This window comes from Podarcis pityusensis (genome assembly GCF_964106645.2).
Source record: "Podarcis pityusensis genome assembly, chromosome: 10".
NCBI classification, from domain to species: Eukaryota; Metazoa; Chordata; class Lepidosauria; order Squamata; family Lacertidae; genus Podarcis; species Podarcis pityusensis.
In genome coordinates this window covers 27,080,798-27,104,361 of record NC_138035.1, presented here as the reverse complement: position 1 = coordinate 27,104,361, position 23,564 = coordinate 27,080,798, and the positions used below count along the sequence as shown (strand labels likewise).

Here is a 23,564-nt window from a genome sequence, read left to right as displayed (position 1 = left end):
GCTGTTGACCACAGCATCCCAACAAATGGAAATTCAGTAAATAGATGTGTGTGTATCATCATAGATGAGAGACATTTCCTTGTAGCAACTTCAGAATGCATGAAATGGCTCCTCAGTTAAGACCCTCTTCTGACTTTATCTTTCCAAAGTAAGAAGAACAGCAGAATCTACCCCTTCTGCACCACCCCCCCAAAAAAGGAATTACATTAGGACTCAAATAAATAATCTAATTAGAATAACCCAAAGTAGATTCCAAATGGATTGGGCTGCTTCTAAATGCTCTAGAGGCAGATATGTGGCAAATCTTGTGGTGCCATTTTGGGTGCCATTTTTTTTATTATACAAAACAACAATGTAATGTGGATATAAATAAAAAGCATCATCTTGTACCGTTAAGAGCCCTGATTAATGATTTAACATGCATTTATTTATAATTATGTATAATTATTGTTTACATAGTGTACTTTTGAGATGTTTTTGTAGAATACAAAACCCAAAGCATTAAAAGGTAAATAATTATTTAGTTAAGATCACTAAAGAAAGGATTATCATAGCTTCAAACCACTCAAGAGTAGACAAATGTTAATCAGTCCATCAGTAGTACTAGCAACAGCTAGCATGTTCTGGCATTCATGACCGAGACCTGAGCAATTCCGCCATTGATACTGATAGGCAGCAATTCATTAATGAGATGTGCCTATCTCGATCTTGTGTGTGTTCAAATGTAACAGTAAGAGACTGACTTCCAAAGCAGTCTGTACTGGAAGATCCCTTGCAAAAATAATGTGGTGGTTTTTCTTAAATAGTTGCCTGGCAACCAACCAAAGGGCGCATAGTATGAGACTGCAGATGAGCCTAAGGAGATAAGGGTTCCTATCAGTGTCACAGTGGAGAGAGCTTGTCTTCAGTATGAGCTGGCTGGCTGGCTGGACTGGTATTATCTTTGACCTAGTTCCGAAAAACAAGCAATGAACAAATAGGTGAGATGATAAACTTGTGTCTCAGTTGTACCACTTGAGATTTAAGGGAGAAGAGGTCATATGGCTGAATGCTCCTCCAATCAACAAAAGCTCCTTGAACATAGAAAAATAGATGTCAGGAAGACGGGTTTTAGCATAGTTCTGTCTAATATTAGGGTTGAGTGTAAACAACTTCCCAACATTTTCAACCACTATTCACATGATGTGAATTTGGGAGAGATTTCATTTATTTTCGAGAATGAGATGTGGCCTTTGCTCTGATCCAGTATGCCTCTGCTTATGTATGTACAACTGCTGGAGAATAATGATAATGGGTGGATATCCAACATTCGTCATACTCAAAGTAGCCCCTTGAAATAAATGGACTTAAATCCATAGATATTCAGTGAATTTGTTCCAGTAGCCCAAGAATCAAGTGAGATGGATCCTTTCAAGTCCCATATATAGTCCATAAAATGTGCACCTATCATACCCATAACCAATCAGATGGAATTTCCCTTTTGTCCTGTCTGTCTTCTCTTGATCTGCACATCATGCTGATATCCTTGTTAAATTTTCAGTAATCCCCTGTTGCATAATCGGCAATAGATTAGGCCTCCTTTTGTACTTATGCCTGTTTTTGTTCTGTCTAACACAATGGAGCCTGGATGCTGATTAGGGCCTCTAGGATTCTTATTAGCACAGCTATGAAGTAACCATGATAACAAGCATAGTCGTCATGACCTCTTAATTGGAAAGGGAAAACAGCCTGCAGCAAGAGACCTTTTTTGTCTTTAGACACGTGTTTGTCCTCTGGTAAGACCATAGCTGAATACAAAAAAGGAAAACAAAGTCTGAGAAAAGAATGTTGATTTGTTTTGGTTTTCTGGGACATTTGCTCAGTGTTTGCACCCTAGTTTCACTGTTCTAGAAGTTCTCATTTTATCTCATTTTTTAAAGGGAAGTTGGGCAGATGTTCCCTTGACAAAAAGTGGCAAATCAAAAAATCACCTATATATTAAATTCTTTACTAGGGGGTGGGGCAAGGTAGGGAGCTTTCAAAGATACAATCCCACATCCCTATTCTGAAATGGTACAGTCCCAAGAAGGCTGTGCCACATGTTTTTCCGAGCAGATTCAGCTGCCAGTTTCCCTCTTGCAACCTACTTTACAAGGCTGCTGGGGGAAAACCACAAAGGACTGTAAACAACAATGTCATATAACAACAGCATATTACCAACAACAGCTTAACATGATATTACATTGTTGTTGTTGTTGTTGTTGTTGTTGTTGTTGTTGTTGTTGTTGCTAGGGGCAGCTCTGGAGTTACTGAAAACAATTTCCAGAGAGGAAACAGCAAATAAGATCAAACAGTTCAAAAGGTTTCAGTACCATGGACAGGGAAGGACTACAGAATCAGTAAAATCACCTCTTGCTCTTGAGGAGGTGGTGCAGTTATCATAATCTCATAAATACAAGGGACACAATTCAAGGAAATGCCTTGCAAACCATGTCACCTTGCAAGCAATGGGGTGATACCTGGACAGAATGTGGAGTCCCATTGATTTGAATAGGACTTGCTACTTAGGTGGCTCATTGTAATCCTATGCATATGCATGCCCAGGTATGAAGTTTGACTGAGTTCAGCAGGGCTTATTTATGCATTTAAAAAAATTATATATCCTGCTTGATTGTAGTAAAACCTCTAAAACAGGCACCCCCAACCTGCGGCCCTCCAGATGTTTTGGACTACAACTCCCATGATCCCTAGCTAACAGGACCAGTGGTCAGGGATGTTGCGAATTGTAGTCCAAAACATCTGGAGGGCTGAAGGTTGGGGATGCCTGCTCTAAACTCTTGAAACGGCTTATATATACTGCTTGATTGTAGAAAAATACAGGTAAGTAGATACAAGAGTGAAACAATATCTGTGGTGTGTATCTAGATAAACTTTTTGCACCATGACGCAAAGCATAATACACACAATTGACAATATCAGCTTCCCATCATTACAATTAGAGATTGTGGTTTTTGTACCAATTTGGCTTGAATGGAAGCTTCTGTGCTGGAACAAAAGCAGCTTGAAGTGGTGGTTTCTATCAAGACTCTGTGAACATGAGAAGAGGTCTGCTGGATCAGGCAAAATCCAGCATCCTGTTTTCACAGTGACCGGCCAGGATGCCCAAGAGAATCCCACAAGCAAGACCTGAGTGCAGCAGCAGCTTTGTCATATATGGCTCCCAACAACTGGCATTCGGGGGCATACTTCCTCTGACAGTGGAGTTAAACCTTATCCATCCACAGCTAGTAGCCAGTGGTAGCCCAGAGGTGGTTTTAGGGTAGCACAACTGGTTAGGTGCTGTGCTGCAGGGGGTGCCACAACAATGCTGTAGAATGGAGCACAAGAGGCAGGGGGTGCCAAATTTTAGCGTCATACAGGGCACCACTGAAATTTGAGAGCCCAAAGTCCGCCACTGGATAGCTTCATCCTCTGTGAATGTGTCTAATTATCTTTTAAAGAGAATTAGACACAGTCACATTCGGGGCCAACACTATAGCATATGGGAGAAAACTCCACAGTTTTAACAATGTGCCGTAAGAGAAAAGTACTTTGTTTTGTATGCACCACAGTCCTAATCATAATTCTCTCTCTCTCTCTCTCTCTCTCTCACACACACACACACACACACACTCTCTCTCTCTCTCTCTCTCTCTCTCTCTCACACACACACACACATGTTATTTAGCAGGGGAAACAAGTTAAATACAATCACACGTTTAATGTCACACCCTCAATTGTAGAAGCTAGAAACTTGTTGGTGCTGTGTAACTAAGTCCAAACTAAGTCCCGCTACAGAAATGTAATGACTGTGTATCTTTCCTGTCACGCTCCAGATGTTATATTTTCGGTGTTCATTTCTTTACTTGCAAAAATTGTCTGTTTCCCTCCCCCTCCCCCTCCCCCATTCCATAAAATGTTTGGGTTTGTTTTTAAAGGAAAGCAGAGACTTTGAATGCTGATTTCAGTGCTCACAGCTGTGAAAACTGCAGAATACCACAGCCCCAAACCTAGAACTGACCCATATTATTTTGATCCAGTACCAATGGCGAATGTGGAAGGGAACATTTCCTGTCTCCTAGCCCCAAGCATTATTTGGTCTCCTCTGAAACAATCTCTAATGAAGGTTTGGTGCTGGCAGGGAAGGAAAGGTTACAGATAGAGAATTCTGCCCTCAAACCAAATCCTCTCCTCTCTCTCTGCCTCTCTGCCTAGGATGCTGATAGGGTGAGTCACTGAATCTGTCTCTGGGTGCTACTTCAATGCAGCAGCCTTTCGGGAAAAGACTTCTCCTGCCCTCTCCAGCAGGGCTGTGTGATATCCAAGCCTGCCCACCAGTAGTTTTACTAAATAATTCATTATGCTCCCATGATAACTGAAGTATAAGGAGGGGCTTGATTTAATTTACTGCCTGCTTCAAGCCAATCGGGCGGTAAGGCTGCGGTAGAACCGGGTGACAGCAAACCCTGCTTGTATGCTGTGAATGTGAAAGAGAAGCAGTTCCGTGTGTGGGTTAAGGGGAAAGGATTGGATCCAGGGGAGCCATTGGATTAAGAGACTGGCCAGAAGGTAAGATTCAAGTGCGGATCTGGATTGTCCAGAGGATTAAGCAGCACAATGCAGACCTTGTGTGTAAGAATTCTCCTTACCTAAGGACGAATTTTCCGATTTATGGGGGAGGGAACCATGGGCGTTTGGAAGCCTAACGCATGCAGCTGGCATGTAGGCTTGCACTGCTTTTGTGTCTTTTGTCTGCATGCACCCGCTGTCAATATCTGTAACCGAATAGCTGTCGTACAAATAGCTGTTTCCATTGTGCATTCCGTACGCTACATAATCAGTGGCACGTTGCATTTGTGTCTGTAAAATCAAAGGAACAAAAACCAATTAAGAAAGGACACACAGACCAGCCCTTGGGGGCTAATGGAATCAGAAGGCACCCGGTAGTATTGTAATTATTCTTTTTAAAGTGGTACACATCTTTAAAATCTCGAATGGCTTCCATCTGAAGTGTGAGACAAACCTCCCTCTGGAGGCATGACTGTACAAGCAGAGGCATAGAACAAATTAAGAAAAGGGGGTAAAGGGAAGTGGTTTAAAGAAAGAAACTGAGAGGGACTGAAAAGAGAGGAGGACCAGAAAAGGAGCAAGAGAAGCAAGGTGTTTCCCCCTCCCAAAAAAAAAACACCTTTCTGAAGTTGTAGGTATCTTAAAATCATGAATCAACTCTTTCTGCCCACATCCTAAGCATATGTACTCAGAAGTCAGTCCAATGGGTTTCAAATGGATACAGAATACAAGCCTATGCATGTTTGTTCCCATTCTGTTCACACTCCCGAGAAAGTGTGCACAGGACTGGAGCCTTACATCCTATTATGTGGCATGTGCTTAGGATGAGTACAGATTTGCATGTGACAAGACCAAAGGCAATGTTTATTCCTTACAAGTGCTGTCTTCCAGTGTTGATGCAAATTCCTGAAGAGCGTGTCTGTAGCCATCAGTCGGTTGTAGCAAAAAAGAGTTCTATGGCAACTATATTGTGGCATTGGCAAGAGCCTACCTGTAGCACCCTGACCCTTATGCAGGTGCCTGCAACCTTCACAGATATCACACAGCATATAGAGAGGCACAGGGCACCTGATGGAACATCACAGGGGGGAAATAGAGTAAATGCACCACCAAAGCGGGGGATAAAAGCGGGCACGTATTTGCATACAATTTGCATTGGTTCATGTACAAATGCAAATTTAGAAATAATTCACATAGTTACATAGGATTGCAAGACAACTGACCATAGTGGGGAAGGCTGGGACCAGGTGACCCATGCTGGTGGGCAGGTTCAAAGCTGCTTCTGCTCTCCCTTCTTTTGGTTTTTAATCTCTAAAGCAGAGTTGGATCAAACAGCCCTTCAGATAGAGGGTGGTCCTCTCAGAAGAATGCATAGTCACCCTAGAAAAATCGCATGATTTAAACATTGATGCAAGGTGCTTTTTTCAGCGACAGGGCAGCTCTGTTCCCCTTGTATATAGGCCTGTGTATGGGGTGATTTTCCTACCACACCTAGGAGAAACTATGCACTTGGCATGGTAAGGGCATAAGGAGATCTGGGAAAAGTTGTCACCTTACAACACTACATGGGAAGGAGGGGGATTATTGAGTTGTTTCTATTATGTATTTTGTGTTCTTATAATGTGATTTTATGTTGTGAACTGCCCTGAGACCTGCGGATATAGGGCAGTATACAAATTTAATAATTACTGGGTGACCCGTAGAAATAGTAGTAGTTTTGATTAGCAGTAGGTCTGGGACATATAGAAGAAACTTACCTTGGCTTGCAAACTTCAATGCTGCAAACAGTAGTGATAGCCATTAGTTCTGTAGGCTTTTGGAAAAAAAGATTAGAAAAACTGAACACCAGCTAGGTGTGCATACAGATGCATTACATGATATATTGTAGGTGTAGTGGGAGTATGGAAGCATTTGTGCTTCCCCACCAAAGCTATGCAGCGGTTGCAACTCTCACTATCCCTGGCCATTGGCCAAGCTTATTAGTATCATTAGCTTATTTGAGATCCAGGATGGGTATAGGGGCAAATCCATGCATCCCACTGTTTCCAACAATGGTCAGCCAAATGCCTTTGGGAAGCTCACAAGTGGAGTGTGAAGGCAACAGCCTTCCCATGTTGCTGGTCTGCAGGATTTGGTATTCAAAGGCATGTTGCTTGTGAGGGTGGAAGTTGCATTTAGTTCCTAAAAGAAGGGGGGAAAGGGAGAGAGAAGTTGGAGATTAGCATATATGGCCCTGAAAAAGATTGGCATGTCTCACCCTGTCACTCAGACATTGTCCCTTCTTTTTGATGATTGCATGGAACATCAGGAAGAACTTTCTGATAGTAAGAGCTCCTCGACAGTGGAACGAATGGACTCCCTCAAGAGGTTAGGCTCTCCTCCCTTGGAGGTTTTTTAGCAGAGGTTGGGTGGTCCATCTGTCATGGATGCTTTAGTTGAGATTCCTGCATTGCAGGAGGTGGGATCAGATGTCCCATGCGGCCCCTTCCAACTCTAGAATTCTATTATTCTATTATCTATATATACAGATGTTATATTGTAGGTCAGATGGCAGCACACAAGCCTTAAACCCACTTGGAAGCTGTGCTTTGCACTCTAGAAGGCATGATAGCAACCCATTTCCCATTTCCCATCCATGCCTAAACTTTACATGAGTGTAGGAAGTGGATCTCAGCGCCTCTGTTTACAAGTTAAGATTTGCATAAAGATTCCCAAGCAATATATTGTTATAGAACCTGGGGATGGGGGAGTCCTAAAGATTGTTTTTTAAAGAAAACAGAAACCTTTTACATTCACTGTGCATTTCTATAGGCTTCCTGTCTTTTAAGGAGAGGATTTAGCTGTTCACTTCTCTTTCAAATACGTTATTATATAGAATTTATCACTCCTACATTACCAAAAGAAAGCAGCCTTAGTGGAAGGACTTGAACACTGTTGTGCTCATTTTGGAAAGCCTCAGTGTGCTATAGATTGAGAATCTCTCCTCTGTGGTGAGAGATGGTAATGAGTAGGGGGCAGGCAAGCCTGGGCTTTGTGTCTTGGCAAGCAGAAATCAATGCTAAGTGCTCTGTGTAATCAGATTCCATAGCATGGGGGAGAAAGTGTGAATGACTAACACCAGGATTTATTTCTGGCAGCTGCTGGTCTAGCTATACCGTGTAGTCGTTCTAGGTGGTAATTTAGTAAGGCTTGCATTTCTAAATATTTATCGCAGTTCAAGTGATGTTGATTTCATGGGCTTACGCAGAGTTATGGTGGCTTGCACATGCACAGAGCATTCCAACAGAAACCCTGCACTTGCTATCACTCTTATACATCTTACTTGTGAAAGGAAAAAAGTACCACCCAAACTCTACTGGTGGCTGGTGCCCATTGTGACTGGCAGGGACCCCAAACAGTAACTAGAGCCAAAACTAATGACAGGCAAAGCCAACTAACTCTAGTTTTGTCCCCATCCTTTCCCCTGCTGAGTTCTACAAGGGCAATAATGAGACTAATGAGGAGGAGGATGCTATTAGGCAGTGCCACAACCTGGACTGGCTGTAAGTGGGACAGATGGCTGGTGAGAAGCTAAGGCTCTCATTTTTGGAAAATGAGCCTCCAGAGCAAAACCCTCTCTGCTAATTTTCTGGAGTCGGTTTGTGATCAATGGGGCTTCCCATTGAATAACTCCTAGGTAGTGAGCAAGATATTATTCAGAAATAATGGCTCTCTGCCCATGTAGCAATGGCAGACTTTAGGTTCTCAAATTTCATTGGGACACAAAAATTTAGTGCCCCCCATCTCTTGCACTCTGTTCTACATTATTATTGTGGTGTGAGCACCCAGTATAGCTGAGTGGTTGGGCTACCCTAAAACTGCCTCTGGTATAGGCTCCCCCTGTCCCTTCCCAGCTCCTCTCTCAATCCTAGCTGGATTATAGCAAGTACCGCCCTGTTGGTGGGAGACAGAGCCAGAGAATGGGCTGCAACACTAGTGTAAGGGACATAATATTCTCATAAATATATTGCTGCCTGCGGGGTGTTAAAGCAACAGTTTCTTTGCAAGGGTCAACAGCTGGAAACCCATTTCCCCCAGCCAAATTTTCTGCTTGGCAGGTGTAACAGTTACAGAGACAGAAGTGTGACCTAATTAGCTGTGCCTAATTGCAAGAGCTTGAGGCAGGTAACAAAAAGTTATACACACTCATTGCAAATGCAATTTAGGCATATTGAAATCAAATTAATTGAAGCAGCAAGCCTATGTGCACATCCTTGGAAGTCCAATTGAACACAGCCGAGTCTACTTCTGAATAAATAGGATTGGGACCATATTCGACCACTCGTAACAGGGTGGCTTCACAAAATGTAAGGCCGTGTACTTACACTGAAATGACAGGCAGCACAATATTGCTTCATTCCTGAAGTACATGAATGAAGCAGAGGTGCAATTCCTGGAACTGAAGCAATGTTTTCCTTATCTAAGGAATAGCACATTTTCTTCCCCAGTTTACCCCTGCTTTCTTTTTCTCTTTCTCCACATCCTCTGTTATCTTCCTTGTGTCAAATTCTAGATAGAACATAAGCTCCTTGCAGAAGATGTCTGGCTTTTTGCTTCTTAAATGGGTGCAAATAATAGCAGCAATAATGACAGTTAACAACAGCAAACACATTTATGTTATATATACTGCAAAAGGCTGGAGGCTCTTTCAATACAGCTGTCGTAACCATTGCTTTGATTTTTTAGTACGTAAGAATAGGAAGCTGCCTTCTACTGAGTCAGAAAATTGGTTCATCTAGCTCAGTACTGTATACACTGACTGGCAGAGGTTCTTCAGGGTTATTAGTAAAACTGAACTGCTGCTTTCCCCCTTGAAAAGTGCACTAATAAAGCTTATTAGGTGTCTGTTCTCAGGAACACAGCTGCAATGGGAGACAAGGAATGGGATGCAGTTACAGCCTTTCTCCCTGGTTGGTTGAATCCATTGTTTGCGCCATCCTTGGCATTAACATTTTGATTTGGAAACTGGGGCAAAATGCCAAGCACTCCTCAGGACATATAATCTCATTGCCCGTCCACTGGCATTGTGCAGGTGAAATTTGAGGTTGCTTTTCTTGTTAGGAACATAGGGCTCTGCTTTCTACTGAGTCAGGCCATTGGTCCATCTACCTCAGTATTGTCAGCACTGTCTGGCAGCAGCTCTCCAGGGTTTCAGACAGGAAATGTTCCCAGTCCCAATGCCGGGAATTGAACTTGGGGAATTCTAGATGCTCAACAACCAAGCTCTCCCCCCTGGTTGCTGAATTGATTAATTAATGAAATGTTGCTTCCCTGCACTGGCTAGATCATGAACTGTGGCAGCAGGAGGGCAGGCAGTTCTAACAACTGTGTCCATTTTAGGTATTGTACCAGGGCTTGCATCCCCCACACACTGCCGATTATGGGCAGCCCCAACCTTGCTTCAGAGGGTGCCTCTGAGTCTGCACACAATGATGTTTTCACCTGCCAGCCAGTGTGCAGTGCTGGGTTGGGGAGCAAAAGGGAAATCAAGGTGTGGAGGGCATGTTTTCCCCTTACCTGTGTGTAATGGGTTTAGGGGTTGCTCGTGCGTAAGTTGCCACCACTCCTGGCTAGGTTACCTGGTTAACCCTTTCTGACTGAGCAGCCTCCAGCATCATGACTGTCTCAGTCGCTGGCAGAATCCGTCAGTGGGCATTTCTTAAACCTTTTCCAGCATAAAAGCTGTTTGACGCCAAGTCTCCTCCTACTCTCCCTGCGCGGAAGTCTTCTGCGCAGGGAGGGTGTGGGCAGCGGAGTACCCGTACTCTCTCCGCTGGTCTCCAGCGGAGAGTCTGGGAGCCTCCTCCCCGATTCCCCCACCTGCCCCCCTTCTCCACTGGTGTTACGCTGATTTCCTTCCCCAGCAGATGGGCTGCCTCTCTCCCTACTGGGACCCTCTCCTGCATCCCTTTGGAGCCTTCGCTCCACCTCTAGCTCCGATGGCAGTTCCCTGACACTGTGGCTACTAAAAAGAATTCCCCTTTGGACTAGAGGAGAGAGAAGGGAGCTGCTGACTGCGCACACTTGCCTCATATTATGGGATCAAAGATAGGATCTTCTGCACCATTCTGCATACAGGCTGCCCTGCCTAGGAACTAACAGAGAGGAAAGAGAACGGATGAAGGGAAGCTCCATCCTCAGACTAGGGAGTATGCCCTCAGGTCACACATCATGAGCAGAGCACTGGTCAAGTGCCTCCCCAATGCAAGTGGAGGCAGAGCAAAGACTAAACAGAGAAGCACCTGTGTCTGTTCTTCCTACTCCCCAAACACTCTCCTCTTCTTTTAGGCATTACCTGTCACAAACTCCAAGAGAGAAGTTTCCAACGTCAGTGCTATTTTCACAGTCTACCCAGAGATCCTATTGATATAAATGCTTCTATTGCTTTACAGCCTCAGGAGTGAAAGACAAAAAAACATAAGGAGAGGGGCTAGTTTCCCTGACTCCTCAAGGACTGGTTGAGGCAGTTCTGCACTCCCCCCCTCTCTCACACACACACTGAGCAGAAGATATTTGTGTGTGTGTGTGTTCTTGTTCTCCTAATGTGTACAAATACATTATTTGCAAGGAGTCATGGATCATCCTTTGGTAGCCCAGTTTCCCTTATGGTATAGATTAAGTCCCACTCCAACCCGACTTTTATGTCATGTTCATTTTTGATACGCAGTAAGCCCTCACATTAGAAACCGCTGGAAAAACATAGTGACTTAAGGACTCAATCAGAGAAGAGAGCTTATAGTAGCTGATCCCTGAATAGAGATTTGCATATTTATAGTCAAGATTTTACGAACTAAGATGTTGGTTATTATCCAGAGAATGGGTCCTCCCCCTCCCCCAACCTGCACTCTTACTATAATCATTCCAGCTATCCATGCACTAGGAAAAAATCTCAACATACAGTATTAGAGAGGAAGGGGAAAGAACAGTTATAGACAACAACAGATGTATTACCATGGCTCCAGGAGTAAGAGTTCTGGGGTGGTCAAAACAAGGGCTAAACATTCCTTTGATCCAAACATTCTCAGCTGGGAGAGGGGAGAAGGAACTTGTTTGGGAGCTAAAGGCTGCTTCTATACAAAATGGCCACCCTGACCTCCTTCTCTAGCCTGGAGATGGGCAGGGGCATGGAGCTTCTCCATCACTGTGATGAGCCCTCTGAAGTTCAGTGGAGCTGTGGAAGGGAGATCCCTGTCCTAACTCACAGAGGAAGATTGGGGCTCTTCTTATTAGACTTGCTACAAGACAATGAGACACTCTCTGCAGAGAAGACAGTGAACAGAATTGTGAACCCCTGAAGAAAAAGAGGATTGGTCTCCTCAAGGACACCATTAGAGCAAGGACTAAACCTGTTCACTACCTTTGGGGGAAGGGGCAGCAATAGCCTCCTCTCAGCTGTGTCTTAGGTGGAAAGTTGGGCTTATATGGATAGCCAGTGCTTTCTTTCTTAAAAAAAAAAGTTTAGGGGTACTCTCATTTTCCTCCTCATATTGAAATATTGCCCCTCAATGAGGCCAAACTTAGATTCACAAAATGTTCTGGGGTATGTGTACCCCTGCATGCCCCCCCCCAAAAGTACTGTGGATTGCTATACTTGTAATCCATAATTAGACCCACAGCTTAATTCTAAAATTTGTTTAGGATGTGGGACCTGCCAATAGTAATGCCTAGACGAAATTGCAAACTACAATGTTACACTCAGGTAGCACACACCAAGCCACCCTTTTATAACTGGGACTTAGGCTGCCGAAATCTCTTCTGTCTATGTGAAGCTCTTTATTCTAGCTATGTTTAGTATAGAGCTAACTAATGGGGAATAGTATTGAGCATGTTTATTCCTGTGGCTGTGCTGAGCTGTATGGCTGCAGCTGACTTACTGTAGCACACTATGCTGTTGTATCTTCTGGAGAATTTGCCTAATTCATACCGTAACTCCTTTTGGTAATCTTCCTTCCTGTATACCAACAGAGGAATGATAGTAAGCGACAAGACTATAATATTGCTATAAAGTATCATAGCACCATGGAAAATCATGGATTAGTTTAGATTACTTTGTGTTATGAATAATAGATCACTCAGCGATATCCATTACTGAATCTACATAGAAATGATATGTACAAGTTGTTTCCATGATAAACTAGTATGTGCATACATATGGACATCGGCACGAGCTCAATATTTAATAGCTGTGCACTGAACTGCTCATTTAACAAATGGCTTGTTTTTCTGAAAGTCCTGTAATTGCAGAATTATGCAGGGACTCCCTTCCCACCCTCACTGTAATGCAGCCTTTGAATCTGCTTTACCACTTGGCTCAATCATTATTGTCTTCCGCATGCTAACAATGCAAAAATTCAAAATATTTTTGGTGACTTTGATGAAAACCGGAAGCAGCTTGACCTTTTCTCTCAGGTGGAACATTTCTGAAGCTTAAAGGTTGCTCCCTGCAATTACAAAATTCAACTCACACAAAGCTCCTGTCTCCAGAGCTTAAACTCTCTTCACTGAAAAATCTCAGGTGCACATTTGGGAAACAACTCCAAGTAGGAAGCAATTATTGCTAAGAAAGTCTGCATATTGAACTGATGCTAGCCTGAGACAAAACAGAACAAATGAAGTTCAATGCCTGTCATTATATATATATATATATATATATATATATATATATATATTAGAAAATAATAATAAGATTTAAGACTTAAATACATGCATATGTATGTGGTTTGAAGTGACTGAGGAAGGGACATTGTTTTAGGATGGCACGTATCATTTTAAAGTTCTTTTTCAATAAAGTGTTGTAGTTTACTACCCAATTTTAGGTGCTTAGTTTTGTGTCAGATGGCTCAGTGGTGGCTGAAATGTTTTTTGGATAGTAGAGAGTTAATTTGTCTTCCACCAACAGCATCGTGAGATAGTGGGAGGAGGTTGCAATTAGTTTGCTTTCAGTATCTTAAGGCAAGAACTTTAAGAGATGTTATTGAAATGTGGCTGCACTGCTGTACGACAACATCTATTACTACAGGCAAGGCCGTTTACAATCTGAGGAAACAACAAAGATCACACACCTTATATAACAATCTGATCCAGTACACGAAAAAGTCATAATAAAAACATAACTTTAAAATAAACAATTTATATCAAATAAAGTAATGTTCATTAATCCATTATAATAGTATTGGATAGTTCATTAATCCATTATAATAGTACACAATGAAATTAACCACAAGCAAACAATAATTAAATGAAAAAATTCACTCTTAACATTGACAAGAAATAATTACCAAACTATAATCAATAAAAATGACAGCAAGGAGTTCCACAGTGCAGGACATGCCTCACTACAGGGCTGGTCTCTGACAAAGGCTGACTAAACCTTGGGATGTTGGAGACCACAGAAAATTGCACCATCAGAAGATCTCAGTGATCCAGGTGAAGCATAGGGAATGAAGTCGTCCATGAGGCACTTTGGGCCCAAGTTGTTTAAATTAATACAAGCGCCTTGAACCTGGCCTAGCAGCAAATCAGCAGCCAGTGCAGCTCCCTTAGCAAAGGAGTAGCATGTTGTGAGCAGTCTCACCATTCATTGTGCACTGGTTGTAGCTTATGGACAAGATACAAAGGTGTTATCATATGCAATAAACTCTACCTTGCTTCCCTCTTAAATTTACTCACCTGCGCTAGACAGAGGAAGAGAATTAGCAGCACAGTTGTAAATCCAGGATAGGATCATGCTACCATGACTTTACAGTCCAGCTTTTGCTTTGCTCTGCAAAATGCGATAGTCAATCTAAACAGAAAGGAGATAGGTGTCAGGAAAGGAGTACTGTAAATCAGAGGCATGCTGATGGAGCTTCCTAACTCTGCATGTTCTCTATGGTGTCTACAGCCAGAAGCAGAACAGTTAAGAGGAAAATGGAAGGGACCAGAGCAGTCAGACAAGGCAAGAAAGTATAGGTCCTGTTGGCCACGAGATTGCTGTACAGCTGTTTGAGAGGAGAAGGAGTCAGCATTGTGCAACGTCTCCGTACTGTCTCAGGAATAGCCTCTATAGTACTATTGGCCACACATATAAGAAGAATGAAGTGGGAATGCAATGGTATAATTCTGAAAGTGTTGCCCATGATCTATTCTATTTTGCCACATTAAAAAAAAATAAAACTGTCTACGAGCAGAAAAGTAGCACAGCAAAGGTCAGGCTGGAGAATAATCTCTCCCTTAGGTGCTTTTAGGTGCTTTGTTCTTTTACATGCTGAATGGCTTTTTTTTTAACATGGGAAATCTCTCAGGTCCGCAGTCTAAAGTGGTACAGCCCACTCTGCACATCCTGGCATAGTACCACCACATTTTTCTGCTGAGTGTATAGACCAGGCCATAGCTGCTTAATCGAGCAACAAAAATGTATAAGTCACTCATTCTTGACAGGGCACCTTTGGCACAATAGTTCTGTGAGGGCACCAAGCCTATAATTCTTATTAAACTACAACTCCCAAGATTATATAGGGAAGAATGGATGATGTTCAAGCCAGTTTTAGGCTGTAATACAGAGATGCCTCAAGAGGCTTGATGTGGTTTGCAGGTAGCACTGAAGAACAATGTTCCGATCACTATGTGGTATTCCTCTGAATAGAAGAAGCAGTGTGACTTCTGTATGAGGTAAAGAGAATGGGAGGGACCCCCACCCACCCGCAATTTGCCATGAAGGATAACCTGATTTACCCTCTGCAGTGTTAATAATTTAGACAAACCTTTCAATGGCAGTGTTGCATGCTGCTTCCCTGCAAGCTCCATTTTATGTTATGCATTATAATTACTTTATTTGTTTCACAGTAATGGTTCCTGAAAAGCTAGTGACACGTGCCCATCTGCCAAAGCTTATATCTGTTTCCATTTATTATTTCTCACTTCTGTTTGTCCTGTTCTTCTCCACTTGCTGGTGGCAAAACACACACAGGATCCATCTCAACAGAAAATGCTGTTCACACAGGACCCAGATTATCTGAGGGTGGGAATTACCTGAGCTAGGAGGCTCAAGGGGGCCCATAACCATGACTAAACCAGGGGCAGGGAACCTCAGGCTTCGGGGCCAAACACAGCCAAGTTTCTCGAAAATCTACCCAGCCAATACCCCTTTTGCTCCGACCCTGCCCACCACTGGCATGTGACCCCAGGAAAGTCACTCTGGGCTGAAAAATATTCCCTGCCCTTGGTCTAAACTGTAGACCATGCTTGAGGATACTTAAGCAGATTCATTTTCCTATATCTGCATTTTGGATCTATCTACCTACTTACACAAATATTTATATCCCACACTTCTAGTGCTTATGCGCCATATAAAATCAATTACAAAGTATCATAATGTTCCAAAAACACAATATTAAAAAATAGATACAATATAAACAGAGACAGATGCAACAAACGAAGGCATCAGATTTAATACCTATTCAGGAAAACCTGTCTAAAAAAAGTTTTTTTTTGAAGTACGGAAAATTCACTAGTGGAGTCTCACAAGGCAAAGAATCCCACAATTTAGGTGGGATCACAGAGAACACCCTTGATCTCCTCCCCACCAACCAAGATTCCACCATAGCTAGGCCACAGAGGAGGGCCCTTTTGTCAGAAGAATTTAGGCCCAAACCAGCTGATATATGTATGGAATGTCCAGAGCTTGTGAGATATGCTGGAGCCAATCAGAAGTAGCGCCCGAACAGAATGAAAGTCTGCAATCCAGTACCTACTTAACTGGGAGTAAAACCCACTGAACTCAGTGGTACTTTTTTCTGCATAGATATGTACAGGAAAACAGCCTGGTAATACAGGAAACTGTAGGCCTTGCAGTCTGAGATACTTGAGAAATGTGGGTCCCCTACATGGCGTGTTCTCTTAAGAAGTACAAGCTCCACAGATCTTTGGTTTCTGCAGGCAGAGGGGATGGATTGGCCCAGTGTGGGAGCTGACTGGCAACAGGAAAGAGGAATAAGCACCATAATAAGCAGCGACGCTGACATCCCAGGGACTGTGAGCTGGGGCTGCGAATAGGTTTATGGGCGTCAGAAGGTATGTGAGTAAATAAGCTAGGCCTCTAGCATCGTTGCGCACTGAAGAAAACTCATGTCATTAGATCCCAAGAACAAGGATGAATTCCTAAAGGGCCTTTGTTAACATATATTTAAGTCTATAATATTGTGTGTGTGTGTGTGTGTGTGTGTGTGTGTGTGTGTGTGTGTGTTTGCCATACTGCAGTTTATGTTAAAGGAATTGGAGTTCTTGTTGAAACTACACTGAAAAGGATATATCAAGAACTCTGGCCAAAAGTTTCAATATAAGGAATAATTCCTACTCAAGAGTTGAAATGAATGCACAGAGAAACGCACAGAGAAAATGAATGCACAGAGAAACGCAAGAAAACTTGGATGCAATTATCTAAGACGCATGTCGAAATAGAAACATAAAAGAACTAAATGATACAGACTTCCAACAGATTTATAGTCGTCAAAAAACCGAGCTGAAGAAGGCGTGTACTCCAAAACAGGGCCCTGTCCTGGTTACCACCACTGAACCGTACATCTGATTCACACTCCAGATACTCCTTTTTGGCCCCATTTGATCCTTCATTCTTTATTCTTTATTCTAATTTTATATAATGTGGACTCTTTTTGACTGCTATTGAGACTTGTATAAAACAATTGTTGTGCACTGGTATTTCATGTACCTTTGTACTATATCATTGTATATTTGAAACGACATTATTTCTGCACTTAAACGTTGTATCCAAACTTACCATTACTTTAAAACTATCATACTTATACGTTGTGTTTAAATCTACTACTAGCTTCAAACTGTTATTCTTAGCAGAATACACACCTTTTACATTTCAACTCTTGAGTAGGAATTATTCCTTATATTGAAACTTTTGGCCAGAGTTCTTGATATATCCTTTTCAGTATACTGCAGTTTATGCCTGTAAATACCTAAATCAGGCAGCCAGAAACATAAGGAGCTTAAACAAGAAAAGGGGGGGGGGGTAAAGAGCACCGATCAATCCTCCACCACCACCCCAAACTTGCCAAAAAATGTCAAGAGATTATTGGGTAGGCGGAGGGTGGGGGCTGTGTTAGAAATGGATACCAGGCCTAGAGAAATTATGTCCAGAGTACTGTGGTACCTCGGGTTACATACGCTTCAGGTTACACACTCCACTAAGCCAGAAATAGTGCTTCAGGTTAAGAACTTTGCTTCAGGATAAGAACAGAAATCGGGCGGCGTGGTGGCAGCAGGAGGCCCCATTAGCTAAAGTGGTGCTTCAGGTTAAGAACAGTTTCAGGTTAAGTACGGTCCTCCAGAACGAATTAAGTTCTTAACCCGAGGTACCACTGTACTCTTGTCTGCCCTATCCAGGGCTGCTTCCAGAGGCCTCCACCATGTAAGGTGTGATAGCTAGGTGGGAAAATAAAATGCTTCATTGTCTTACATAAGTGAATATCCAACCTGCCTATTATAATACCTCAAATATATGTGTGCTAATTTCATTGGGAGTATACTTTTCCCTAGGGATTTGAAGAAAGATATAGACTTTCCATTCTCGTGAAAGACTATACAGTAATAGCCAAAGCTGTTGGTAGGATTGTGAATGTATTCACTCAAATGCTAAATGCTCTGTAATATGGCTAATGGCTTCCAACCAATGGTCTCTTTTGTGACCTCTCCCCTTTATCTTATCTTTATCTGTTCAGGGAAGTTTTTAATGTGTGACATCTTAGTGTATTTTTTGTATTTGTGGAAGCCACCCATAGTGGCTGGAGAAACAAATAATAAGTTATTGCTATTATTATTATTAGCAAGGCTACAAGAGGGAAGTGGTTGTTTACTGGTTTAGGCAGCAAAGTTGTAGCTTATAATAAAACAAACCCCAAAGTAATGGAACTTTGCTCCCATTCATTCCCCATTACCTTCAACTTTCCCCTTTTTCTTGTTCTCTATTGTGTTTTTTCCTTCACTTCCTTCTTATCCTTCCTTGTCTCTCCCCTTGCCACACACACACTTTTCAAAATTTAAATTGTAAGTTCCTTGGGGCAGAGAGAGTTGTTTGTGTGTGTGTGTGTGTTCCCCCCAATTTATGTATACTGTCTTATTGTGAGCATGTGGCAATTACAGATTAAAAGAGGACATAAATCATAGCATTTCCAGATCAGCTATCAACATCTTTTTACTCAGTGAAAAAATTATGCAGCTTCTAACTTGAATGTTGCAGATTGCCATTTCTCCTGTGCTGCAAACCACTTTTGAAATTGAGACTTTTTTGCAAACAGTTTCTGATGTAGCTTGGAGGACAGCTGCTCAAAGAAAAAATGCTCATTCCGCTAAGTATGATTAAACCGTGGAGCGGATTTTCTTTTGTCTTACTTGCTTTTCATAGTCATCTCTACCATGAGATGAACACATGTTCCCAATTTACAGGTGGAGAACTGAGGCAGGCAAACCTGAGGCCATGTATTGAACAAAGATTGGAACTTCAACCCTGTCAACCTAAGTATAATGTTCTTGCACAGCCATTTTCAAATTAAATAGGACTATGGAAAGAGCCTGTACATGATAAGGCTGTGAACTATCCTCATGGGGGAAATGATGTCATGATAAATTTTGTCACCTAAAAATGCGCATGTGACTTGGTGCCTGGTAACTCTCTGATCAAATTTCCAGGCATTCAACACCAATGGAAGCTTCCCTCCAGGGACTAATAACAGCTTTGAGACTGTGGGTTTTTTGTTGTACAGTGCTACTTCGGGTTACAGACTCTGCTAACCCGGAAGTAGTACCTCAGGTTAAGAACTTTACCTCAGGATGAGAACAGAAATCATGCAGCGCCGGCGTGGCAGCAGTGGGAGGCCCCATTAGCTGAAGTGGTACCTCAGGTCAGGCCCAGACCGGGGGGGGGGCCATATGGGCCACTTGGCCCGGGCCTCCGATTCCAAAGGGGGCCTCGGTCAGCATATTCACAATCGCAGGGGATTTATAAGACTTCAGTTATCTTCAGGGTAAAAAAAGGGGGGGACACATTATCTACCTGGCCCGGGCCTCTGCCTGGCTCTGCAAGGCCCTGCCTCAGGTTAAGAACGGTTTCAGGTTAAGAACGGACCTCTGGAACAAATGAAGTTCATAACCAGAGGTACCACTGTCATTTTGGTAGGGTTGGCATATGCCACATCCCACCCCTGACAGCAGCTGTTTACATGCTTTAAAAGAAGCACATTTGTTGCTTTCATGAAATTAACATAACACATCGTTTGAACCACATAACTATTCAAATGAGTTCAGCCTGCTGGATGAAATATCAAAGACTTTCAAGTATGCTTAAATCCCAGAGTAGTTAAATCCTTTACCGAGAGCAGTTTTTTAATTAATAGTGTCTCAGAAACCTCTTTGTGAAGGAATCTGAATAGCTGTTTGGCCCAAGTCCAGTTTAAGATCCCTAAGGAGGGAGACCAGGAGCCTTGAAGTTACCGGTACCTACCAACAGTTAGTACCTGGTTAGCTGACTTACTAGGCACATGACACCTGGTTACAGACTTCCGCACTGTGTATGTATTGTATTTCCATGTAAAAATAAGAATAATTTTAAAATATGCATTTATACATATAGAATAGCATATGGAAGCAAATCCATTACTTCTTTTTTATCAGTGAATTTACTATGGGGGGGAGGGTATTAATGTTCACCCAGTTTTTTATGTTCACCCTGTTTTTCATTGGATTTCTGTAGCAGGATAAGACACAATTCATTAAGAGTAAAACTGTAAATTAGAAGGAACCATACACTATAACCGTGTTAACATAAGCACATAAAAAGAACGTGCTGGACCAAGCCAGCATTCTATTCCAGCATTCTGTTCTCCCAGAGGCCAACCAAACTGTATGAAATAGTCAGCCCAGCAGCTGGGATATAATAAAGACAAAAAGAAACTTTAGGAGAACAAGGCCAGAGGATTTTTCAGTCAGAGTCCTTTCTGATGCCTCAAAAATTGACCTGGACATTTTCTTTCTCAATGGGTTAATGAACCTGGGGGAAGCAGCTGGTTTTATACAATGGTGTAATGTGTCCTTGCTACAAAAAAAGCAACAGAAAAGTTATCTGCAAGCTTAATTCTCACAAGGCTTCAATGTAGTACTTTGTTCTTAGTGATACATTCCTAGGGGCTTATGGCTGCTGGGTATGGTCTGAAGGCACAGGAGAGCACCATCTTGCTAAGTAGGTCAGAGTCTGGGGCAGTGCCTGAATGGTGACCGCCTAGGAACCAGATGTATGCTTCCTTTGGTTCCATGATGGAAGAAAGATGGGATCTAAACATAAGAAAATGCATGGGGACAAATGGTGAATCGTAATAACTGGACAGGCACTGGAACTGACAGGTGGCAGCAGATTAAAAACAAACCCTAATAATAATAATAATAATAATAATAATAATAAACAATAAGAACAACAACAACATCCCATGAACTTTATTGGCTCAGGTGGCCATTTTTATCACAACTAGTATAAACATTTTTGAAAATTGAGTTGATGGAAGATACAGTTGGTACCCAGAGATGGACCAAATGCCAAAAGTGCATCTCCAGTTTGATCATTCTCACTAGAAAAAATGTTGACCATAATTTATATCCCACCCTCCCCAGCCAAAGCCAAGCTCAGAGTGGCTAACAACAATAAAAGTAACACGGTTTACATGTTAGTTCTTATGGATTATTTCCAAAGTTAGTCAGACATTTCAATAGGTCAGCTCTGAGTAGAACTTATTTGGATACCACCCTATGTCTACAATGGCAGAATTATATGAAACTCTGATCCAGATTTAACAATATTCAGTACATTAGGATCCATGGGGGGGGGGGGATCCTGGTATAGCAGAGAAACTGGCCTTAGATGAAGTGCATCTTCTGAGGCCAATTCAGTCCATCTTATGATTGTTTAAATTATGAATGGGAGAGAGAGCCGAGACATGTGCACTTTGTACATCCATACATTGGGAGCACATGCCTATAGTGACTCTGTATTTATGTAGTGCACACACAAATGTTAGGAACAAAGTCTGGCTGTCACAGTTAGCATTCAGCAGTTCAATATGCTCAGTTTTAACAAATCAGGTATAAACCTTCCAGCTTTATCTTGAGAGAAACCCACTGTTGAAAAAATATGTTTGACCAATGATCTGTAATTGGTGCTTACTAGCATTCATTGTTTGGGGATTTTGCATGTGTTTATAAAATTTTCATGTTGTTGATCTTTTATTAATAGTATTATATAAGATTTGTATATTTACAAAAAATAATCATCAGATTTGTACTAAGGCTCTTCACAAGATTATAATATATGAAGGCACTCTCAGATAGGATATTTTATACAAGCACAACACATCTCCCTTAGCCTGCTGCCTTTTCTCATCTTCTTTGTACGGTACAAATTTGGACTGCCTTTTGCGGAGGTGGCCATTTTAGCTCCATAGCAAGAAAACAGCGCAGTTTAACCCTGGCTTTAAAAACATGGATCTGTTGTGACAGCTATAAAAACACATGGTAGAGAGAGCCTTGAGATGATGTGAGAAGAGTTCTATTTTATATACATCAGAGCACAGGGCAGGCTGAGACTAGAAAAGCTCTCCTCTGTTGTGAGAGAACCAGCAAGTTGCTTTCCAATTGTTCCCATAGGCATTTTTATATCTCAGCTGATCCTTAATGTATCTTGCCAGGCCCTGCGAATTAAATACACCCAGCTTATTTTATTCAGATCAGTGCACTTCAAAGCCATATCTCTCTCAGTAGAGGAAGGCTCTGCTCTATTAATGCCAGTCATGATGCCATATAGTCTCCTGTCATTTAGTGGGAGACTAGACTTTTGCAAACACAGATAACATCATGTACCATCAGGCCTAGGGCTGGGGGAGAAATTTGATTCAATTTGCATTTAAAAGTGAATCCACCTAATTAGCACTTTCCAAAACAATACGAGAAATGAAACACAGCCTTTGAAATCTATACTTCTCTTTGCAAAAATGTGTATATTGGGGAAAATTTCATACAAACATGTATATTAGAAGTGTACACTAAAATGCTGGTGCATTTCCACAAGAACCATTTTATAAAAAACAAACAAACCACTAATGTTGAGAAACTGAATTTAAGGCAGGAAAAATGAGAAGCTGAGAGAAGCCGAGACTGATAGATTTGCCCATCTCTCATTAGATCCCAGAACTAGACTACAGAAAAGTGGGGGAGAGAAATAGACAAACAAAAGAACCCCGTTATTTTCAGGGCTTCAAAAAGAAAAGAGCCAGACCACTCTCTTGGCATTATTCAGTAAATCTGTAGTTTTTATTTTTTTATCTGTGCCCTTAGTTTGCACTGACGTCACCCGCCTTCATTTGAATCTTTGATAGAGGAATGCCTGTGACATTTATGCTCAGACTTAATCTTAATGATGGCGGAGGTGTTTGCGTCAAGAATGTGCAAAGGCAGGCTTTCATTTGAAAGGCCTTTACTGCAGGGGAAGGGGGAAATAAGTAATATGTTGCACAGGAAGACTTTGAAGATGGAGATGGCTTCTGTAATTTCCAAGGATTAGCACTGGATTTATTTCCCCGGCATTGCAGGCTTTTGCTGAGCTGCCTCTGGCTCCCCTGATAAGCAGGCCTCACAAAAGGCCTTTGCAGCCCATGGAGTTGCCATGATAAGACTCTGCCATGGTCAGGCGACAAGCCATGTGATTGCTCCCATTGCCAGAAAGAATAGCATTGTGAAATTCAAAATTATAAATCACAGTTTTAATATCCAAAGGGTCTCTTTTTCAAACAAAGGGACATGATGTGCAATGCCAGCGCTGACAATCCTTTCCTGTTTCAAGGTTGGGCTTTTGATGCCCCTTGCGACATCTCTAGAGTGATTCGTAAACTATC

At 42.1% G+C, this 23,564-nt stretch overlaps 1 protein-coding gene and 1 long non-coding RNA gene across 4 annotated transcripts in view; one reads left to right on the top strand and one right to left on the bottom strand.

The window, feature by feature from the left end:
• Positions 1-611: 611 nt before the first annotated feature.
• On the bottom strand, positions 612-6,400 carry LOC308457732. Its single transcript, XR_013977093.1, has 5 exons — positions 6,345-6,400; positions 5,811-5,967; positions 5,579-5,655; positions 4,668-4,878; positions 612-948 (listed from the first exon to the last, which is right to left on the bottom strand). It is a non-coding gene; the product is annotated as an uncharacterized lncRNA (long non-coding RNA).
• SYN3 (synapsin III) overlaps positions 4,271-23,564 on the top strand; it is a 196,137-nt gene continuing 176,843 nt past the window's right edge. Inside the window, exon 1 of one of the 3 annotated variants that reach the window (XM_080971721.1) lies at positions 4,271-4,587. The gene's annotated coding sequence lies outside the window, so the exon portion shown is untranslated. The other 2 variants (XM_080971720.1, XM_080971722.1) reach the window with 2 other exon arrangements.